Source organism: Ovis canadensis, chromosome 10 (assembly GCF_042477335.2).
Source record: "Ovis canadensis isolate MfBH-ARS-UI-01 breed Bighorn chromosome 10, ARS-UI_OviCan_v2, whole genome shotgun sequence".
NCBI lineage: Eukaryota > Metazoa > Chordata > Mammalia > Artiodactyla > Bovidae > Ovis > Ovis canadensis.
In genome coordinates this window covers 74,653,681-74,678,601 of record NC_091254.1, presented here as the reverse complement: position 1 = coordinate 74,678,601, position 24,921 = coordinate 74,653,681, and the positions used below count along the sequence as shown (strand labels likewise).

General features: G+C 35.2%; 1 pseudogene; it reads left to right on the top strand.

The window, feature by feature from the left end:
* Positions 1 to 24,921, top strand: part of LOC138446794 (protein FAM53B-like) — a 162,695-nt pseudogene that overhangs the window by 5,922 nt on the left and 131,852 nt on the right.

Below are 24,921 nucleotides of genomic sequence, written 5' to 3'. Positions count from 1 at the left end.
GAAAACCCAGGACTGATCTCCTTTAGGATGGACTGGTTGGATCTCCTTGCAGTCCAAGGGACTCTCAAGAGTCTTCTCCAACACCACAGTTTAAAAGCATCAGTTCTTCAGCGCTCAGCTTTCTTCATAGTCCAACTTTCACATCCATACATGACCACTGGAGAAACCATAGCCTTGACTACATGGACCTTAGTCAGCAAAGTAATGTCTCTGCCTTTTAATATGCTATCTAAGTTGGTAATAACTTTCCTTCCAAGGAGTAAGCCTCTTTTAATTTCATGGCTGCAATCACCATTGGCAGTGATTTTGGAGCCCCAAAAATAAAGTCAGCCACTGTTTCCCCATCTATTTGCCATGAAGGGATGGGACCAGATGCCATGATCTTAGTTTTCTGAATGTTGAGCTTTAAGCCAACTTTTTCACTCTCCTCTTTCACTTTCATCAAGAGGCTTTTCAGTTCCTCTTCACTTTCTGCCATAAGGGTGGTGCATATCTGAGGTTATTGATATTTCTCCCAGCAATCTTGATTCCAGCCTGTGCTTCTTCCAGCCTAGTATTTCTCATGATGACTCTGCATATAAGTTAAATAAGCAGGGTGACAATATACAGCCTTGAGGTACTCCTTTTCCTATTGGACAGTCTGTTGTTCTGTGTCCAGTTCTAACTGTTGCTTCCTGACCTGCACACTATTAGGTTACCTATAACTTAATAAGAAAATAGCACCAAAAGCAGATACTCTCTGAAGTTGTAAATAAGCTTTAAGATCTATCACTTCCTGGAATGGCAAGTTTTACTGAGCATCACTTGGAAGACTTAGAATAGCAGTCAGTCAAATATGATGAAATTGGTGGAGGAAGAAATCATACAAGGTAGTTTGTTTAAGGGTGTCAGAAACAGAAGACCTATAATGCTGGAGCAGCATAACTAAATGATTTCAGTCAAGTCAATGCTTTGAGACTTAATTGTTGTTTATTTGCTAAGTCTTGTTTGACTCTTTTTGTGACCTCGTGAACTGTAGCCCACCAGCCTCCTCTGTCCATGAAATTTCACAAGCAAGAATGCTGGAATGGGTTGCCATTTCCTTTTCCAAAGGATTTTCCCAAGCCAGGAATCAAACCTGCATCTCCTGCATTGCAGGCAGATTCTTTACCACTTAGCCACTTGGGAAACTAATATTAGAAAATGACAAGCCTTCCTATTATCATCCAGAACTGTTTTCAGCTCCAGGAAATGATCTTTCCATCTGCTTTCAAATGAACATCTCAGTTAAAAAATAACTTGCATAAAATCAGTAAAAATAATTTAAAAACCTCCACTAGATCATATATCTATATATATCTATCAATATATATATGCGTGTCATTATAGCTGTGTCCTAATTTTGTTGACTTAATATAAATTATCATTTCCTTTCTGCTCTTGTATACATAAATATTACTATATAATATAGCTACCTTGTGACTAGACTTACATGAAGGGCATTTCACATACTGTATATATCTGTATGTTAATTAATTCTGAGAGAAGCACTTTAGACACTAGTTTAGCTTCATTTCATTAAGATGCTAACTCCATAAGGAACGTAAATTTTCTTATCTATTTAAATCTATCATGCTTAAAATTGAGTCTAGAATACTGGAATATGGAAATAACTATGTTGATTTATGAAGGTACTTAACAGATACCAGAATGTATCTATCTCTCTATCTTTATATACCTATATTCTTCATAATGCAAAAAGAATTAAAGATATCTACAATTGAAACCAAAGCATAAAATTTAAAAAAAAATCAGTTTGATTTGGACAGTTTACAAAACTAGTTTGAAGGGATATGAAACTATGTAGTGAAGATAATACTTTAATTTACCATATCCTGTGACATTTGATACAAAATGAATAACCAAATATATTATTAAAAATGTTTCAACTCCTGTATAATTTAGTTAATATGATGTGAAGTGAAAGTCACTCAATCTTGTCCAACTCTTCACAACCCCAAGGACTATACAGTCCATGGAATTCTCCAGGCCAGAGTACTGGAGTGGGAAGCCGTTCCTTTCTCCATGGGATCTTCCCAACCCAGGAACTGAACCCAGGTCTCTGGCGTTGCAGGTGGATTTTTTACCACCTGAGTCACTAATAGTCTATTTCAACTCTAGAATGTTATAATGTTCTGAGAATGCAGGAGGTCAAAGAATATCAAGATATTGTGCCAGTAGTCTAGTAATGACATAAACTGCCATAGGCTAAGGAAATGTCTCTGGATATCATAGGTACAGTGTACACCTGAAGGCTGCAGAATCAAGAACTGAAAACTGGCTTGTTTTGCACTCAGATATGGAGTTTCACAGAGTTGATCTAAAACATGTTTTTTAATATAAGATATTTTATTTTTATTTACATTTCTCTAATAATGAGTGATGTTGAGCATCTTTTCATGTGTTTGTTAGCCATCCGTATGTCTTCTTTGGAGAAATGTCTATTTAGTTCTTTGGCCCATTTTTTGATTGGGTCGTTTATTTTTCTGGAATTGAGCTGCAGAAGTTGCTTGTATATTTTTGAGATTAGTTGTTTGTCAGTTGCTTCATTTGCTATTATTTTCTCCCATTCAGAAGGCTGTCTTTTCACCTTGCTTATATTTTCCTCTGTTGTGCAGAAGCTTTTAATTTTAATTAGATCCCATTTGTTTATTTTTGCTTTTATTTCCAGAATTCTGGGAGGTGGATCATAGAGGATCCTGCTGTGATTTATGTCGGAGAGTGTTTTGCCTATGTTCTCCTCGAGGAGTTTTATAGTTTCCGATCTTACATTTAGATCTTTAATCCATTTTGAGTTTATTTTTGTGTGCGGTGTTAGAAAGTGATCTAGTTTCATTCTTTTACAAGTGGTTGACCAGTTTTCCCAGCACCACTGGTTAAAGAGATTGTCTTTACTCCATTGTATATTCTTGCCTCCTTTGTCAAAGATAAAGTGTCCATATGTGTGTGGATTTATCTCTGGGCTTTCTATTTTGTTCCATTGACCTATATGTCTGTCTTTGTGTCAGTACCATACTGTCTTGATGACTGTGGCTTTGTAGTAGAGCCTGAAGTCAGGCAAGTTGATTCCTCCAGTTCCATTCTTCATTCTCAAGATGCTTTGGCTATTCGAGGTTTTTTGTATTTCCATACAAATCTTGAAATTATTTGTTCTAGTTCTGTGAAAAATGTGGCTGGTAGCTTGATAGGGATTGCATTGAATTTGTAAATTGCTTTGGGTAGTATACTCATTTTCACTATATTGATTCTTCTAATCCATGAACATGGTATATTTCTCCATCTATTAGTGTCCTCTTTGATTTCTTTCATCAGTGTTTTATAGTTTTCTATATATAGGTCTTTAGTTTCTTTAGGTAGATATATTCCTAGGTATTTTACTCTTTTTGTTGCAATGGTGAAAGGAATTGTTTCCTTAATTTCTTTTTCTACTTTCTCATTATTCGTGTATAGGAATGCAAGGGATTTCTGTGTGTTGATTTTATATCCTGCAACTTTACTATATTCATTGATGAGCTCTCGTAATTTTCTGGTGGAGTCTTTAGGGTTTTCCATGTAGAGGATCATGTCATCTGCAAACAGTGAGAGTTTTACTTCTTGTTTTCCAATTTGGATTCCTTTTATTTCTTTTTCTGCTCTGATTGCTGTGGCCAAAACTTCCAGAACTATGTTGAATAGTAGCGGTGAAAGTGGACACCCTTGTCTGGTTCCTTCAGAATGGCTGCGATCCAAAAATCTGCAAGCAATAAATGCTGGAGAGGGTGTGGAGAAAAGGGAACCCTCCTACACTGTTGGTGGGAATGCAAACTAGTACAGCCACTATGGAGAACAGTGTGGAGATTCCTTAAAAAATTGCAAATAGAACTACCTTATGACCCAGAAATCCCACTGCTGGGCATACACACCGAGGAAACCAGAATTGAAAGAGGCGCATGTACCCCAATGTTCATCAGAGCACTGTTTATAATAGCCAGGACATGGAAACAACCTAGATGTCCATCAGCAGATGAATGGATCAGAAAGCTGTGGTACATATACACAATGGAGTATTACTCAGCCGTAAAAAAGAATTCATTTGAATCAGTTCTGATGAGATGGATGAAACTGGAGCCGATTATACAGAGTGAAGTAAGCCAGAAAGAAAAACACCAATACAGTATACTAACACATATATATGGAATTTAGGAAGACGGCAATGACGACCCTGTATGCAAGACAGGGAAAGAGACGCAGATGTGTATAACGGACTTTTGGACTCAGAGGGAGAGGGAGAGGGTGGGATGATTTGGGAGAATGACATTCTAACATGTATACTATCATGTAAGAATTGAATCGCCAGTCTATGTCTGACGTAGGATGCAGCATGCTTGGGGCTGGTGCATGGGGATGACCCAGAGAGATGTTATAGGGAGGGAGGTGGGAGGGGGGTTCATGTTTGGGAATGCATGTAAGAATTAAAGATTTTAAAATTTAAAAAATAAAAAAAAATAAAATTAAAAAAAAAGATTTAAAAAAAGATATTTTATTTTTATTATTTAGATGATTGCATGTGTCCTCGCTCAATCAATCAGTCATATCTGACTCTGCAACCCCATGGACTGTAGACCACCAGGCTCCTCTCTCCACAGAATTTTCCAGGCAAGAAAACTGGAGTGGGTTGCCATTTCCTGCCCCAGGGGATCAGGTCAACTCAGGGACTGAACATATGTCTCCTGTGTCCCCTGAACTAGCAAGCATATTTTTTACCATTGGAACACCTGGAGAGTACTTCTATGATTACATATTTCAAATATATAAGTAAACATGTTAAACAATGAAACAGACATTTGCATACCAACAATCTATCTTAATAAAATATTATCGCTATGTCATAAGTATTTAAGATTTAATGTTTTAACTAAATGAAATTTTACAGATATATTTGAAGTTCCCTATGTGCCTATACACTTTCTGATATATCTCCCTTTTATTCTAGATGTAACCACTGTCACAATTTCAGATGTATCATTCCACTGTATGTTCTTTTATAATTTAGTATCATTGGTTCCATAAAAACTTTTTTCAACTCATATATTTAAAGGTGAAATATGGTTATGCATATATTGTTCTGAAGGATTTTTTCTTTCAAATTTATGTGCTGAATTTACCCCTGCTAAATTAAATGTGCTCTGGTCAATGTCCATTAGAATATTGTACGAAAGTACTGTATCGTGAATTTTCCTGCAAATCAGCATTGATATTTCCTACTTTGCACTATTGAAAATTGTGCACAAGCTTTATTTTCTCTTTAATTGTACATATGTATGAGAGTTTCCCCAGAGCATATAGTCTAATCAACCTAACACCTAAAATCTACTGATGGAAAAATTTTGGGGTCCTTATGGAGTTTATCTTCATCCTCTGCTATGCCAGTGTCTTATCTCTAACATTCTATACAAATACTGTTCATCCGTTATTTTGTTTGTTATTGGGCTGTGCCATGCAATTTGCAAGATCCCCAAGTGAGGATCACACATACCCCCCATCCCCCCTACAGTGGAAGCACAGGGTCCTAACCACTGGGATACCAGGGATTCCCTGTTCATCTGTTCTGATTAGCAGGATGACAGTCATGTGGTAGACCAATGCTCTGTTCTTCAGGATGTTCAGAGGATCCAGATCTTTATCATATTATGACAGAGAGGGAAAGCTTTAATAATACCCTAGGTCACAAGTACACCTTCAAATTGCTGTTCATTCTAAGAGAATGAGAATTGTTTTTCCATTTCTTTTGCAATATGGGCAGACACAAATTCTTCACTCAGTCAGTAGGCATATACCATGTACCTCAGACTTTATCAGCTATAGAAAATAACTCAGTTTGGACACAGGGTCTGCAATTAGCTTATTATCTGTTTGAACATACAGAGTGCACTTCATCCTTCAGGATCATTCTAGTTTTTGCAAGGATAAGGACCAGAGACAGAAATTAAGACATCATGGATTCAACCACTCTTGCATCCTTTATCATTTAAAGGTAGGATCTATTTTCTGCCATTCCTTCAGGCAAGTACTGTTGTTTTTATTTAATATCATGATCAGGAGAGGGAATCCATTGTAAAACTTCACTTAGCCATTTCAAAGCATTAGCTCTTAATCAACAGAACAAAGGTCCAAACCACAATGTGTGAATTATCTGGTGTGTTTATTGTAAATATGACTCTGGGGACTGTGGTCTGTAGATTCAATATACCTACTCTGGTCTAGATGAGCACAATACTTCATTTATTACCTGTCTGCCATATAACCACACTCTATAATGATATATATGCTTCCTAGGTCAGAAATCAATATGGGAATATGACACATGCAAAATATATTAAGATTTATCATGTAATCTGAAGCTGGATAATTAACCACAGGGACAATTTGCAGTCCCACTATATCCATTGCTAGTCAGATTCAAGCCAGAACTTCATCTGTCATCTAACCTTTACAAATCTCTCATCTGATTAAGAGCCCACTTATTTCTAAAGATTAATATCATTTTAGGGCCAGCACCTCATAATCCCTAAGGGTTCTTTTCCTTTCTCTAATGTTTAGTCACCTATATACATGGTAGCAGGACAAATGTATTGTGTGTAGCAGCAGCTGTATTATAGAACACTTCCTTAAACATACTCTAATTATAATAATTTTTAATTTTAATTTTTATTATTTTTAATAATTATTATTTTATTATTTGCCAATTTGTATGTGAAGCAACAACTTGGTAAGCTTTTCTATGCCTTATATATCTCTTGACCCTGTGACTAATTAGCCACACTCACAGATGCCTTATAGGTTAGATAAGCTCATGTGTTTGTAACTATGGCTTATTTTGATCATTGGAATCATCTTTGCCTTTGATGGTCAGCAGCTATTACCTTGCCTCAACTTCTCTGTATCCCTTTATTTCCATTGATCACAGCAAACTTAATTCATTGCATTGTCATCCAACATTGTCCATTGTCAACAAAAGTCAGTGACCACAGAGGTAACTGTGCATCTTTTTAAAAAGTCTTGAAAGCCTTTATAAATATTCACTTTACTAAATTGTCACCAAATTCTTTATTTTGAGTGTGCCACTTATTTCCTGCTGAGACACTTACTTCTACTTATATAAACTGATGAAAGCAAACACCCATTTTGGGGGATATGTTTTCATTTATAGGTTATCTTCAATATTTTTGTTTATATTTCTGTAACTGTGATAGTTTGGTATCTATATCACTATAAGAATGGAAGTAATGAAGGGTCATGGATTTGGATCTTGAATAACATTGGTTTGTAAGGCAGCCACCCCATGGGCAGTCCTCAGAAATTGTTATTCAGGGTAAATTAGTTCCTTCAAAGAGAGGAAAAATAGTTTGTCTGGCAAGGGAATTTCAGGCTTGAGGCACATTGAGGTTCACAGACTCATCTGATTCTTTTCAATAGTTCTCATTTCATGTTTCCAAGAAGCCCTCCTTCCTTGTCACTGCCTTATAAGAACTTAAGAGTCCTGGTGGAATGGGGCGTATTATTGATGTTATGACTCAGAAATCCTCAAAGATCCTAACATTGGTTCTTACTTTTTCTGTTCTTTAAATACAGAAGATAAAGCAACCAACAAGGCTTTAAAATTTTCACTTGTATTATAAATTAGATATTTTTAGTCATCAATTTTTTCTTTGCTCATGAACTGTTTTCTATGGTTACAAGATAACAGTATCCTAATCTCCCACATAAAAAGGTTTACTCATTCATCCCACAAATATATAAGCAACTGAACTCAGAAGCTCTCTTAAAAAAGAAAAAAAGGACTATTACTGAAACTATTTCAATACAATTCTTCAATCGGTAACTTTCCCAGTATGAAACAGATGTCAAAATCAAACTGTAAGAATAGGTAAAAATTAAGAAAATATTTACAAAGGCAGGGCTTGGAAGGTCCATATAGGAATTTTGTAGTACCCTATGCACAGAAAGAGCAGGGCATCTTTGCTTCCACTAGGGCAAAGAAGGGAGCAGTTACTGGGACCTAGGTCGAGTAGCTGTATAGATGGGCCTGCCCAATTGAAACTAAAACATTGTTTGCTAGCCTTGGACAGTAAACACAGTAAATTCATAGAACATCCTGGAAACAGGGAGCAAGGGCATTAAATACCCTGAAACTTTTAATTCATAATTTCTCTTTTGCTTTTCTTTTTTTATTTGTCAGATGTTTCTCCACTTTTTTTCCTTTGAATATCCTTGGTATTTGTAATTTAGATTATTTTTGAAAATTTATATTTTAAAGTGAATTTCTATTCCAATCCTTTCTTTTCTCAATAGTTTCATAGAATTATGTTCTCCCAAGTGGTCTAAAATTTTGGCTTGCAAGATTATTTGAAGAGAACTTTTTATTTTCATCTTATTCTCTGTCTTTGTCTTTCTCTCTCCACCACTGTGTTTGTCTCTTCCTGTGTGAAGTTTTATTTTCTTGTTGAAGTCATTATTACCTCCATTTAGTATGCTAGGCCTCAAGTTGAGAAATAGGACTTATAATTAATTGTGATTTAGGTTCATTACTCCAACATGAGACTGGTGAAATGCAGATATATCCTCAGTGCAAGTGAGATATTTGGATTTGAAAATCTTGTGTCTGTGTCTTTCTTCTTCATTAGGCATAGAGCTCACCAAGGCACATGATATTTGAAAAGAGGGAAGTGTGGCAGGAGCTTTTCAGCCTCTTATTACAATATAGCCTATTATGGAGTCCCCAGCAGATTCAAGCTTCAAGCAGTGAGTCTGGCTTCAATCCCTTTTCTGCTATGGGAGGCAAACCAGTGCCATACCACACAATCTTAGATCGTTGATCTGTTTGCTTAAAATATCATTTCCGCCTTTGGGCAGTGAGGAAGGAAGTGGATTGTTCTCTCATCTCCAGATATTTTCCTTTTTCTGTAGCTCAGTTGCAGAGAAGGCAACAGCACCCTATTCCAGTCCTCTTTTGCCTGGAAAATCCCATGGACGGAGGAGCCTGGTAGGCTTCAGTCCATGGGGTTGCTAAGAGTTGGACACGACTGAGCGACTTTGCTTTCACTTTTCACTTTCATGCATTGGAGAAGGAAATGGCAACCCACTCTAGTGTTCTAGCCTGGAGAATCCCAGGGATGGGGGAGCCTGGTGGGCTGCTGTCTATGGGGTCGCATACAATCGGACACGACTGAAGCAACTTAGCAGCAGCAGCAGCATAGCTCAGTTGTCTTAGGGATTTTACTCCACTGTATTTGTTTAGTTAATGGCACGTGTTGAAACAGAGGTGATTATTACCAGAGCATAAATTCACCATATCCTCTTGAATGTATCAGCAAACAATTCATTGATGTTAATTCACAGTTTTCTCTTCAAAATATTGAAATAAAATTCAAAGGTGTCAGTATGCTCATATTAAAATTTAACATTTATTAAAATTATTTGGGCTTCCCTGGTGGCTCAGATGGTAAAGAATCCACTTGTGTTGCAGGAGATCTGTACTATTTATAAAGTATTTTAATATTGAATAACCTATGTATTAGCTTCTTTTCTACTATTTAAAATTACCACAGACATAATGGCTTAAAATAACACAAATTAATTTTTTTACAAATCCCATGTCCGAATCCAGAATGAGTCTCACTGATATAAAGTCATCTCTAAGGTCTGTATTACTATACTTCTTTCAGTAGGCTCTAGGGAAGAATTCGTTGACGTGTCTTTTTCAGCATCTACAGGCCACCTGCATTCCTTGACTGTCACCCCATTCCTTCATCTTTAATAGCAGCAAGATCAGGCTGAATCATTTTCTCTGGGTTATTTTTTCTGCCTTCTCTCTGATTCTGACTACTTTACCTCTTTCCAAATTTATGATCCCTTGTGATTATATTGAGACCACTGGGGTAATCCAAGGTAATCCAATTTAAAAAAATCTGTAGAGTAGCAAATTTAATGCCATCTGCAACCTTAATCCCCCTCTGCCATGTAATGTAAGATTGCCAGAGATTCTGGATGTACGACATGAATATACTTGAGAGGTCATTATTTTGCTTACCACGCAAGCTTTGTGTAGTAAGAACTATCTAGTTTAAAATATTTTTATAGGAAAAGTTAAGGGGCATCAATATGAAATCTGATTTTGTCTAACAACTTTTAACTAGGAAATTCTCATATAGAAATGTAAACAAAAATACTTTTAAGCAAGTTAATAAAAAATTACTCATAGCCTTCATATCTGGTGAACCTTTTTAATATTTTTTCATGTTTATAGAGAGAGTAGAAATGCTCTCTGCCAAACAAACCATGGTTTCTTGCCTTAGAATAGCATTTTCAGCAGCAGCAATTTCTCAGAAAGCTACTACTTGTAAATCTAAATCACAAAGGAGCACCAATGATCTCCTTGACTTTAGCAATAATTTGTAGAATCACAAAATTGCTGCAACAGATCAAAGTTTTTCACAGAAAACCTCCCTATTGTGTAGATTGGGCTTCCCTGGAGGCTCAGACTGCAAACAATCCACCTGCAATGCAATCCCTGGGTTGGGAAGATCCCCTGGAGGAGGGCATGGCAACTCATTCCCGTATTCTTGCCTGGAGAATCCCCATGGACAGAGGAGCCTGGCAGGCTAAGTCCACCGGGTTGTAAAGCGTCAGACATGACTGAGCAACTAAGTACATACTAAATGTAAAGACAAAGCAAGGAACAAGAATCCATTCACTTATTCATTCATTCATTCAACAAATTTTTTTAGCACTTATTGCTCACCTAAATTACACTACTGTTTACTTGTGGATCCAGTGATGGACAACAAAGACTTTCTGACTATGCTATGGTTTTAACCTATAGATAATAAGTAACCACATGCATGGAGAAGGAAATGGCAACCCACTCCAGTACTCTTGCCTGGAAAATTCAGGGACGGAGGGGCCTGGTAGGCTACAGTCCATGGGGTCACAGAGTTAGACACAACTGAACAACTTCACTTTAACCACATGTACATGCTAAAATCTACCAATGGTGTTTGCATATTTTTTTTGTTTGTTTGTATTTTTTTTTGTTTGTTTGTTTGTCTGTGGGGTTTTTGGTGGTGTTATTGGTTTTAGTTTGCCCAAACTTGCCTATATCCATTGCCAGTAAATATTGTTGGATCAATCTTATGATTCTATTATTGTTTGTTTAGCCATTTATTGTCTCAGTACATTCTGGAAACATTGACCCTATTTTTAAAAATTATCTAATTATGTGATTGAGCTTTTATTCTATTTAGTTGAGTGAACATACGTGAATATGTTTAGAATGGAATACATGGTGCTACCAGTTGGAATATTTTAACTGATTTCTCAGTCCACAAGCTACAACAAACAGCCCTAGGCATCATAACAAAATAGACGTTACAAAAGATCACATATGCCCTCAATTCACCTATGTTTGGATGACCATCACATGAGCTTCTGCATGCCACTTGGGAAAATTTGAAATCAGGCCTAAATAAAGAGGCCACAAAAAGGTGAAGACAATTTCTGAGGAAAAAACCATTTTAACTATTAAGATAAACATTTCAGTTTGCTACCATTAAGTGGAATTGGGAATACTCATCTTGATACGAAGAAGGCAATGGCACCCCACTCCAGTACTCCTGCCTGGGAAATCCCTGGTAGGCTGCAGTCCATGGGGTCGCTAAGAGTCGGACACGACTGAGCGACTTCAAGTTCACTTTTCACTTTCATGCATTGGAGAAGGAAATGGCAACCCACTGCAGTGTTCTTGCCTGGAGAATCCCAGAGATGGGGGAGCCTGGTGGGCTACCGTCTATGGGGTCACACAGAGTGGAACATGACTGAAGTGACTTAGCAGCAGCAGTAGCAGCATCTTGATACACTTGATATAAATTATATTTTTCTCTTTAATTGCATCAGTTCTATATATGTGCATACACATATGTTACTTTTAAAAGGTTTATATTTATTTTCTATATCAGTTATGATTATGATTATTTAAACTATAATTCTCAATTTATTTTCCCAAAAGTCTGCAAACTATGACTAACTTAGATATCCAGAGTTCTAGACTAAAACACAGAATTTTAAAATGTACCATTCTATAAGATTCTGTTTCCCTTAGTTCTGAGTTATATTAAATTTCCTTTTAATTATGTAATTATTTTAGTTATTTTAAATTTCCTTTTCCCAACCCCTTCTCATTTGTATTTTTCAAAACTATTTTGACTATTCCAGATACTGTTTGTTTTGGCAGAAGCTGGAAAAGCTAAGCAGCTTCACTCTTAACAAAGAGAACTTGATTAGCCACAAGGAATACAGAAAGTTCCTCAAAACTACAACAGTGGGGACAATTTGGGAACTGAAGGAAAAATCAGCTTATGTGAAGGTAAGACACTGCTGGGAGAATGCTGGGACTGAGACTAAAAATGTGACTCTTTTTTTTTTTTTTTTTAAGATATTCATGAATGACAACATACTTAATATTTTCCTATATAATTGTTACACTCTTAATTTTATTCAAATAGAATGCTCTCAAATGTTATGCTCCCAATTTTATTCAAACTCCTATTTCTTTCATTCATGCATATTTTTATCCAAAATAACTATTAAAATAGGACATATTTAGCTTCTAAATGTCGTTCATTCTCAATAACTAACTCAAATGTTGTTATTTAGTCACTAAGTCATTTCCAACTCCTTTGTGACCCCATGGACTGTAGCCCACCAAACTCCTCTGTCCATGGAATTTCACAGGCAACAGTACTGAAGTTAGTTGTCATTTCTTTTTCCAGGGAATCTTCCCGACCCAGGGATACAATCTACATATTTTACATTGGCAGGCGAATTCTTTACCATTGATCCACATGGAAAACAGCTAACCCAAGTACAACTAGCTTAAATTTTTTGGTTGTTAAAACTCTATGTTTCAGTGGAAGCTGGCTAGCTACTAGAGTCTCTTATTTTTCTCTGTTTTCTCATAAATAAATAAATAGATAAAATCACCTTATCCTCTCATGATTCTGAGCTATCTTGGTTATTGTAATTCTATATTAAATGAATTAACATGGATAAATGCAACTGTCACAACTTTGTAGAGGACCTAAAAGAAATTCAACTTTTATCTAGGTAGAGAATCTGGGTCTTGGAAGGATGTCAATACAAGCTTCACTTTGACTTCAAAGTAATTATTTATTTTTACCAACCAACTGCTAGTCAAGTATAACTGGAGAAAATAATATTTTCCTGTTTTACTTATTTATTATCTACTATATACTTCCAATTTCATGAAAAATAGCTCTCAGCTCTGAGGAAAGGAAGAAAAAAAATGTCTTCTTCACATTGAAGTCTCTTCGAATCATTGTTTGAAAACTCTTTATGACCTTTATGTATTTACTTCAGAATCTGAAGTGCCTTTTAGCTCTTGATAAAATAAACTGCCAATTCTCTATAGTTGCTCTAAGAAAATCAAATTTTTGAAAGATATGAGAAATCTCATGATAATGGATATATCAGATAGTCCAAAAAATCACATCCTTTTCTTTCTCCATATCAACTCAAGCTCCATTCTTTAGGATTTTTTTTTAATAAATCCCAATACAAATTTTTGCTGCCAAATTCAATGACTGCCTAGATAATTAGGTATATTAAGCTTAAAAGGCTTCCTGTAGAACATGAAAAACAAGTGTGGGAGAATACTAACTAGACTGAATCAAATTAATCAGTTTGCATTATTTTCAGAGAAAAGATAGCATAAAATGACACATAAGACAATTTGAATTGCTCATCTTTAAAAAAAAATAAAAAATGTACTTAACATGACTTCTTCTGATCTTTCAGTAGTCTGAGTTGATGAAATATATACTATTTTATCTATATATTACATATATAAATTTAGATATATACATATTTATATAGACAAATAGATATACATTTACCTACAGATTACATATATAAAGACAGAAATTATCACTAGGCTAGCAAAATTAAAAGTGTAAAAAGTAGAACAAATTTTATATAACAAATGAAACATCTTTTGAATAGTTTAATAATTTTAATTATATGCAGGATTTTATTTGCTGTCCAGAAAACATTGCTGTATGTTTTAGCAATCATACTGTTGTTCTTTAAAGTTAATAATCACAGAAATATTACTAATCATTAAATATTATGCTTCTTCACAAAGTTTTACTCTGGTTTACAACTTAATTTTGCAGGCAACTTATAATCACAATATGATCTACAGAAAAGTTCAGTCAGAGAAAAGCAAATAAGTACATGTAGCTCTTATATGTGGAATCTAAAAAAATTGATACAAATAAATTTTTTACAAAACAGAAACAGACAGATTTAGAGAAGAAGCTTATTATGGTTATCAGGAGAGAAAGGTGAAGGGGGAAGGGATAGACTGGGAGTTTGGAATTTACCCATAAACATTGTTATATTTAAAATTGATAACCAATAAGGACCTATTGTAAGGGATTCTGTAATAACTTAATTCTGTAATAACTTAAATGGGAAAAGAATTTGACAAATAATAAATACATGTATAACTGAATCACTTTGTTATACATGTATCAATAATATGATATTGTTAACCAACAGGGCTTCCTAGGTGGCCCAGTGGTAAAGAATCCATCCATCAGTGCAGGAGATGCAAGAGAGGATGTAGTTTTGATTTCTAGATCAGGAAGATCCCATGGAGGAGTAAACGGCAACCCACTCCAGCAGTCTTGCCTGGGTAATCCCATGGACAGAGGAGCCTGGCAGGCTACAGTCCCTAGGGTCACAAAAGAGTCAGACATGACTGAGAATACACACATACACACAACTCCAATATGAAATAAAAGTTAAAAGGAAAAAAAAAAAAAGACATCCTCTGCCATTCAATAGGGTGCAACCCAGTGTACAATGCAGTTCTATAAAGGATGACCTCAAGCACACACTTGTGGGTGGAGAATAGAGACAAAAGTGACTGGGAGGCAACCTCACTGCAATGCTCTGACCACTTGGAAATGAGAAGGAGTCTCTGGAGTCAGGTTGAGGAGTTCTGACCTAACACTTCTTGCCTGCACAGTATATTTAGCTCCTTAAGTAATAGGTTTTTTCTATTCCTCTGTCTTTAAATCTAAGATTAAAAATCACGTTCAAAGAATAGCCTGTATGAATAGAAATGCGAAAGCCCTCATCAAAGTTAGCAAGCCAAATTCAACAATATATAAAAAGGTTTCATACACTATGATCAAATGTGGTTTATTCTAGGGATCCAAGAATAGCTCAATATTCTTATAATAATCAATGTGATGCACCACATTAACAAAAAGAAGGATGAAAATCATATGATCATCTCAATAGATGAAGAAAAAGCATTTGGCAAATATCAGCATTCATTCATGCCAAAAACTCTAATCAAAGTTGGTATAGAAGAAACATATCTCCATATAATAAAGGTCATTTATGACAAATCCATAGCTAACATCAACACATGAAAAGCTGAATCATTCCTCTAAAATCAGGAACAAGACAAGGATGCCCACACTTGCCACTTCTCTTTAACATAATATTGGAAGTTAAGTCATAGCAATCAGACAAGAAAAATATATAAAAACACCCAAATTGGAAGAGAAGAAGTAAAACTGTCACTTATAGCAGATGACATGATACAGCATAAATAATTATAATAATAAAAGAATAGCCTGTCAAGAAAAGCTGTGAACATTACCTTAATGAAGATTTTCTTTATCCACTTAATGCACAGTTTAGTTTCCATAACATAATAGTACAAACCTAAATTGTAATGATGAATTTATTAACATGATTACTGAATATTTACATTGAAAGGCCTCCTAACAGAATGTAATTTTTATGAAAGCAATAATTTTGCTTCAGTTTAGTTCAGTTCAGTTCAGTCACTCAGTCCTGTCCAACTTTGCGACCCCATGAATCGCAGCACGCCAGGCCTCCCTGTCCATCACCAACCCCCGGGGTTCACTCAAACTCATGTCCATTGAGTCGATGATGCCATCCAGCCATCTCATCCTCTGTCGTCTCATTCTCCTGCCCCCAATCCCTCCCAGAATCAGAGTCTTTTCCAATGAGTCAACTCTTCACATCAGGTGGCCAAAGTACTGGAGTTTCAGCTTCAGCATCATTCCTTCCAAAGAACACCCAGGACTGATCTCCTTTAGAATGGACTGGTTGAATCTCCTAGCAGTCCAAGGGACTCTCAAGAGTCTTCTCCAACACCACAGTTCAAAAGCATCAATTCTTTGGTGCTCAGCTTTCTTCACAATCCAACTCTCACATCCATACATGACCACTGGAAAAACCATAGCCTTGACTAGACAGACCTTTGTTGGCAAAGTAATATCTCTGCTTTTGAATATGCTACCTAGGTTGGTCATAACTTTCCTAATATATCTCAATATACATGATGCATTGTGACACTTAATAAATATGTAATGGATTTTTAGAGTACATACCAGTTTTTTAGAGTACAATTATTTGTTCAATAAAAGTGATTTCATTTAATTTCTTATATAACCTTGCAAATCCAATCTAGAGTTTTGATTAGACTTTTATCTGTGTTTAAAGAAAATAAAACAGATATCCATCAGAAAATTTTCAATGAGTTTAAAGCATTCTTGCTTCTGAACATTTATTGTAAAACATGTTTATAAAAATTCTACTACAAAACACTGATTCTTTTAAAAGATTAAAGTATATAAATAAATATATGAAAATATACTTAAAATTTTCAACATATGGCTTTTCTGCCATGTTAGATTTGTCATCTAGAGCTAACCTTCTATCCTCCAAACTGTACAATCTGCTAGTCTTATTCCCAAATCTGTTTTTCCCTTTTTCCATAGTACTACATTTATTTGGTACATAAGCTATTCAAAATACACAATACATGCCTCTTATCTTTTTTTTTTTTTTTTTGTAACCTGTGTCTATATTCTGGCAAGAGATGCAAGTGAAATTAATGTGTGCAATTTCCTGGTTGTTTCTTTAGTAGGTAGGATTCTGCCTTTTAACTTCTCTTTCTTGCCTTCCTGTTGGTGCTATAAAAAACAGGTGGTCAGCCATCTTGTACTAGGTAAGTAAGAGACATTCCATAGAGACGGTGAAGTCAGATACAGAGAGAGCTGGATTCTAGATGACTTCATGAAGCTGCTCACACTTTTATGTGTCAGAGAATTTATTTTCCTTTAAAAACTTTTTCTCTTATATTTGGTCTCTATCACATTCAGTTGATGTCATATCTAAATTTATCCATTCCCAATTGCAATGTTTGGATTTTAACAATAAAGGTATACTGATTTGGTGCTGGGTAAGTTATACGTAATGAAGTAGGACAGTACATTTTAAAAATACAGGTATATATTTTATTACATATTTCCCTCAAAGTAATTAAGATGATCCTAAGCTTGGCTTTAGTAATATCTCTGTATGTCTATAATTGATCACTAGAGTACTAAAGTTGGTCTTTTGCAAATATGAACATTTCAAAAAATTTAATGTGCTCTATTAAATATCTTGTGATTTCCTAATTCATCAACTCAATTTAGCAGGTCAATAAAATTTCAACTCTAGCCAATAAATTTCATTCATTCTTAATGCTACTAAGTAAGTTTGGAAAATGTATTATGAAAATTCCTCTTTTATTAAAGGATGAACATCTTGAATGTGCTGCAGCAGAAAGAGTCATCTGTCTGTGTGCACTTAGTTTCAACTTCACTGAAAACATGGTTAAATATGTGACTTAATATCTAGTATCTTGTTTTTTTTTTGTTTGTTTGTTTTCCTTTTCGCAAAACAAAACAATGCAAGGATTTCTTGATATAACTTCCTGAGAGGAAGAGGGTAGTCTCCTAGGCATTTTGAAAGGTATAAAATAAAATAGTGTTTTTATTTTTATAGTGGTGAAATTATTCTTAAAATTTATAAATATGGAAATAAAGATTTATTCTAGATGTTGAATTGCAAAATAATGTGTAAAAAGTAAGAGAAGAAGTATTCAAAGATAATTTTAAAAGAATACCATTTCTAGCCAAGAAATATATTACACTAAACATGTTATATTAAAAATAAATGTATCAAAAAGAAATTAACAGACTTTACATAGAATAGAGTCACCATTGGAATAAGATTTAAGGATAGCAAAGTGTCAAAAAAATTATTGTTGGTGGATCAACAAAACTATTAACTAATGTTGTAGGATTGCTGTGATCTTCAAAGCATATATATCATGATAAATCCAAGACTTCTGTGATCATAAGTTGCCAGAGACAATTTCAAGTGAATCGATTTTTAGCATTTAATTTTTTCTATATTTTTTCTAAAACAAATTTGAGTATTGCTTTTTTAATTCTTATTTCCCAACATCTCTTTCAAAATCATCCTTTTTCTTTGAAAACCAAACCAAAACAAACAAAAAGCACAATACTCATACCAAAGGTAACATAGTGCATTTCTGGAGATTTCTATGACACACAAAACACCAGTTTGCTTCTCAATAAGATGTCTATTATAATAAAGAAATAAATATTTAGGGGATAGTAATTGATTACATAAAAATGAGAAAATCACATAAGACTTTATGCGTTAGTTAGTGGATAGCTATATTATAATCAGAGTTCAGAAGTAATGTGCTTGTTATTCAGGGTCATATTAAAATTTGTATGAGAGTTGAAAAATGAAGTGTTATTTTCTGACAGAAAATAAGTCTGATTCAAACATAATCTCTTTGACTATGGAGGCAGTCCTTGTCAATTAGTTCTTATGATGGACATTTTCTTAATATTGAACAAAATAAATATGCTGCTCAATCATGTCTGACTATTTGCGACCCCATGGACTATACAGTCCATGGAATTCCCCAGGCCAGAATACCAGAGTGGGTAGCCTCTCCCTTCTCCAGGTAATCTTCCCAACCCAGGGATTAAACCCAGGTTTCCTGTATTGCAGGCTAATTGTTTACCAACTGAGCTATCAAGGAAGCCCCACTCTAAAATTTTAATTAAAATTTATTTAATGCTTATAATATACAGTACTCCAGAAATTACATCTTTGAAATTTTATATTGTAGAAAATTTTAGTCATCAACTCTGAGATGTGTTAGGGATTTTACTGTTATTCACAATTCTGTGGAGTATAAAAGTAAAAATTCATGAAGGCTATCAAATGAAAACACTAAAGTTACATGAAAAGATCTAACCTAAAAGTTGGAAATTGTGCTTTATTGTGCTCAGTTGCTCAGTTACATCTGACTCTGCGACCCCATGAAATATAGCCCCCCAGGCTTCTCTGTCCATGGAATTTTCTGTGGAATACTGGAATGAGTTGCCATTTCCTACTCCAGAGGCTCTTCCCAAGCCAGGGATTGAACATGCATGTCCTGTGTTGCCTGCATTGGCATGTAGATTCTTTACCACTGCACTACCTGGGAATCCCCTATAGCCTTATTGTGGGCTATTGCCTGGGAAATCAGTCTTTTTTTGGTTTTGCAGGACTAGTCTCAAGAGATAAGGGAGGAGCCAGGAGATGAAGAAGTTTTAGAAAAAACAAAAAACAGTAGTTGAACATCAAAATACTGCTGCTAGTCACAAAACAAAACAAAAACAAACAAAGCTTCAGTCATCTCAAGTTAATGATTTTAGTGCTTTCCTATTTATGAGAAGAAGTAAGAGTCTGAGCTTATTGAAATTATTAACTTGATATGTACCTTAACTATAGAGGGCCATTATTCTGCATTTCTCCATTCTTAATTCCATCAGGGGCACCTTAGGAAGCAACTGCAATGGCTGATGACTAGATGGCCACAATGTATTGACACGGCAGGTAACCTTCTTTGCCCTTTTACCATTCTGATGTTCCTGTGATGAAATAATAGTAGTACCTATCTGTCATGCATTATGATTTACTCTGATAGAACTCAGCAGCTTGAATATAAGCAGGGAAGAAACAGAAGAATGTGTACACTCATGTTTGTACTCTTATTACAGAGGTCAGTGAAGTAAGGAGCAAGTGAGATCAACATATGGTAACTAAAATACTTAACCAGTTCTCATACATAATCTAGGAAGATGGATAAGATGAAATTTGGGCTCAGTGGATGTATTTCTGATGTTATTACTTAATGTTCACAGTAAGGAGAGCAGAAAATGATTAAAGAGCCAATTTTAACTTTTAAAGGAAGATCCCCTGGAGTAGAAAATGGCAACCCACTCCAGTATTCCTGCCTGGAAAATTCCATGGACAAGGGAGACTGGAAGGCCACAGTACATGGCATCGAGAGGTTGGACACAACTGAGCAACTGAGCACACATTTGTATTGAGGTTCTCTGGGAAGAGATGGAGTTGCTAACAACATGGTTAATTTATATAGTGGTGTGACAATTTAATATCATTTGGTAATTAATTGTCTGCAATTGTCATTAAGGCACCGGAATCCTCTTAATTGTCTTTTAGTTACAGGCCTGGGAAAGTTTTAATCAGTGTATGGTCTTTTAACAGTGTAGGAGTTTAACATTATAGTATAAATCTTGTCATAGGAAAACCATTTTATTGGGACAAAATTATAGCTTTCTTTGAAAATCGTATGCCTTATGGGTGATAAAACATTAAGCTGATAGATGTAATCAGTCTTAGATTTCACCTCATTATTAGAATATAACAAAGATCATCCACCTGCTGTATAAGAGTAGAAACATATGGAAATTTCAGGTACTGGTGGTCCCATTTGAAAACTTGTGAATTCAAGAGAGAACCTCAAGAGACCACCTGAACCATATAGATTGATGATTTCTTTAGGAAGAAGCAAATGGATATAGTTATTGTGATCCAAAAGAACACTGGAGAAAGCAGACCTGCAATTGTGAAATATACGGTTCTATTTTTGAGTATAGAGCTGTAAGGAAGACAGACAGATATTAAAATATCTCCCTTAAGAGGTTCCTTATAAGGAACTCTTGCAATCTAATAATACAAAATATATACAACCTCATTAAAAATGGATGACTTCAGTTTGGCAAATAAGTCATATACATAGGACAAAGACAAAAAAGGAAAAAAGATGTTCATGATTATTTCATAAAGAGAATGTAGATTTGCAACAATGAAATGACATTTCACATATATTTAGTGGATATGAGCATGCTCATATGCAATAAAAAAGACAGACAATACAAGTGCTACTGAGAGTGTGCAGAAACAGGAATGTTCCTGCACTATTGTTGAAGATGCAAAATGCTTCAAATTACTTGGAAAATAGTTTTTTAGTTTCTCAAAATGGCAAAGATGGTGTTACCACATGACCTAAAAAATTCACTCTTTTAAGTATAAATGAAAGAGATATTAAAGCATATGTCTATGCAAATAATTGCATACATATATTCATAGTATTAATATACTAAAAGTGAAAGCAACACCAAACCATTGAATGCATAAACACACCATACAATGAAATATTACTCAGCAAGAAAAAATGAATTTCTGATACATGCTTCAACATAAATGAATCTTGAAAACATGCAACGTGAGAGCAAAGAGTAACAAAAAATTACACACTACATGATTCAATTTTAATGAAATGTCCAAAACATTCAACTATATTGAGATAGAAAGGAGATTATTGTTTGCCTAGGGGCTGGGAAAGTCAGTGGTGGGGTGGAGCTCAGTTCAGTTCAGCTCAGTTCAGTCGCTCAGTCGTGTCTGACTCTTTGTGACCGCATGAATCGCAGCACGCCAGGCCTCCCTGTTCATCACCAACTCCCGGAGTTCACTCAGACTCATGTCCATCGAGTCCGTGATGCCATCCAGCCATCTCATCCTCTGTCGTCCCCTTCTCCTCCTGCCCCCAATCCCTCCCAGCATCAAAGTATTTTCCAATGAGTCAACTCTTCTCATGAGGTGGCCAAAGTACTGGAGTTTCAGCTCTAGCATCATTCCTTCCAAAGAAATCCCAGGGTTGATCTCCTTCAGAATGGATTGGTTGTATCTCCTTGCATTCCAAGGGACTCTCAAGAGTCTTCTCCAACACCACGGTTCAAAAGCATCAATTTTTTGGCACTTAGCCTTCTTCACAGTCCAACTCTCACATGCATACATGACCACAGGAAAAACCATAGCCTTGACTAGATGGACCTTAGTCGGCAAAGTAATGTCTCTGCTTTTGAATATGCTATCTAGATTGCTCATAACTTTTCTTCAAGGAGTAAGTGTCTTTTAATTTCATGGCTGCAGTCACCATCTGCAGTGATTTTGGAGCCCAAAAAGATAAAGTCTGACACTGTTTCCACTGTTTCCCCATCTATTTCCCATGAAGTGATGGGACCGGATGCCATGATCTTAGTTTCCGAATGTTGAGCTTTAAGCCAACTTTTTCGCTCTCCTCTTTCACTTTCATCAAGAGGTTTTTTAGCTCCTCTTTACTTTCTGCCATAAGGATGGTGTCATCTGCATATCTGAGGTTATTGATATTTCTCCTGGCAATCTTGATTCCAGCTTGTGTTTCTTCCAGTCCAGCATTTCTCATGATGTGCTCTGCATGTAAGTTAAATAAGCAGGGTGACAATATACAGCCTTGACACATTCCTTTTCCTATTTGGAACCAGTCTGTTGTTCCACGTCCAGTTCTAACTGTTGCTTCCTGACCTGCATACAGATTTCTCAAGAGGCAGGTTAGGTGGTCTGGTATTCCCATCTCTTTCAGAATTTTCCACAGTTTATTGTGATCCACACAGTCAAAGGCTTTGGCATAGTCAATAAAGCAGAAATAGATGTTTTTCTGGAACTCTCTTGCTTTTTTCATGATCCAGCGGATGTTGGCAATTTGATCTCTGGTTCCTCTTCCTTTTCTAAAACCAGCTTGAACATCAGGGAGTTCTCGGTTCACGTAATGCTGAAGCCTGGCTTGGAAAATTTTGAGCATTACTTTACTAGCATGTGAGATGAGTGCAATTGCTAGGGGGGAAGAAAAACAGGAGTACATAAAGTTTTTGGAAGGCTGATTAAAATATTCTAGACTTATTTTCTGGTAATGGTTTTATAACTTTGTGAATTTAATTAAAAAATGTAACTTTCATTTCCAATAGTACAGACTATTCTCTGAAAAAATTAAACATTTATATTTAATATTTGAAATGTTGTTGATCCTTTTCAATTCTAAGATACTCTTCAGGAAATAAAGTTTGTCTCTTCAAGTTTCTCCAATTGGCAGCTATAATTCTAAATTGTCAATAGTGAGATTATGTGATTTAAATAACAGGTATCCAGGGTGGGTTAAAGTATAAATGCATTTATAAATTAACAATTGGTTCTGGAAAGGGTTAGGACTAAAACTTAGACTGAAATAGATACATTTAGGTTATTTGAAACTCTTCTTGGTATTTTCAACTTCTTGCCCAAATAATTTTCACTTTGTGTCAGAAAGAGAGCATTGCAAAATAGAGAGCTCTCTTAGATTTAAATATTTACCAACAAAACAAAACATGACTACTGACAGTCTGTAAATTTTTGTTAAGTGATCTGAGGTAGCTTAACTGAGGAATGCTGGTGTAAGATTTTTCATTCATTAAATTTGGCTTGAAGAGTGGGCTTATTGGTGTTTGTCTGTCTTTCTTCGTACGTACTTTCCTCTTATAACAAATAATAAAAAGGACAAAGACAGAGAGAAACAATAAGAGTGTCCTAACACAAAGGGATTTTCACATCTGATCTGATAATCAAAGGAATTGTAAAAGTTTTTTGTTTGTTTAACTTAATTCCTTTTCATGTAGATATGTTTGTTATTTGACCCAAGATTACAAAATTTATTTAGTATTTGAGATTTACTACTAAAAAATGAAACTTGGACCCAACAAAATTAATTAACTGTCATCACAGTGTTTCAAGAGGCACTCAAGCCAGAAAGCCAAGAGAAGTACAGTTTCTGTGTTAAAGTTCTTGGGCTTTAACAAGGATAAAGAGCTTGATTAGGTCTCTGTGGGCCTCCAAGGTTGTTAAATCATGGCTTTCAAAAAATACTTACACAACTTGACAAGGTTTGAACAATCTTGGAGTTAACATGTGATACTATAGATAGAAAAGTTGAACATCTTGATGCTTATGTAAACGAGGCTTGGGGAAGTTTCTGAAATGAGCAATAAAGTCAGAAATTTTTATCTACCTGGACAAGAATTTCCAGAATAGTAGAGTCACAAATCATGTTGATGAAGATAGCAGAATGACATTTATAAGGATAGCTAGAGGATAAATCATGTTATCATTAGAGGTAGGCTGAGCAAAGTACCTAGTTTCAATTTATATATAAAGAGAGAGTAGAGTTGGGAAAACTGAAAGCTAAAATAAAGAAACACAGACTATAATAAATATACAGGTATTTTTGAGAAGAATGATCAAGTAAGGTAGAAAATAAATCTGTTGAGTAAATTCTATCAAAACTTTCCACTAAATTATAGAATCTTTGAGACTAGAGGCTTTTTGTTAACTTTGAAAACTCACTGCATTTAGCACGTACACAGTATACACATATTATAAACACATTGGATAAACAAAGCTTAGCTTACTTCATAGGAATGTGAGATGTACCTGGTGACAGAGTAAACTGAATAAGCAGATTCTCCACTTAAGTCGTCATGAGGTGAGTTCCATAAAAACGTATTGATTGGATGACATAAAAACTTGAAGACAAACTACAAATGCCCATCTTAGAAAGTGTCTTAGAATGTTTTATGGATACTTCCTAGGTTTTCTGTTTATAATATAAGAACAATAAATTCTTCACCTTAGGCATTGAAGCCAGAGTTGCGTTACTATTTATAAATTCTTCAAAATCAAATTGTAATTTATAGGTAAACTATTTTG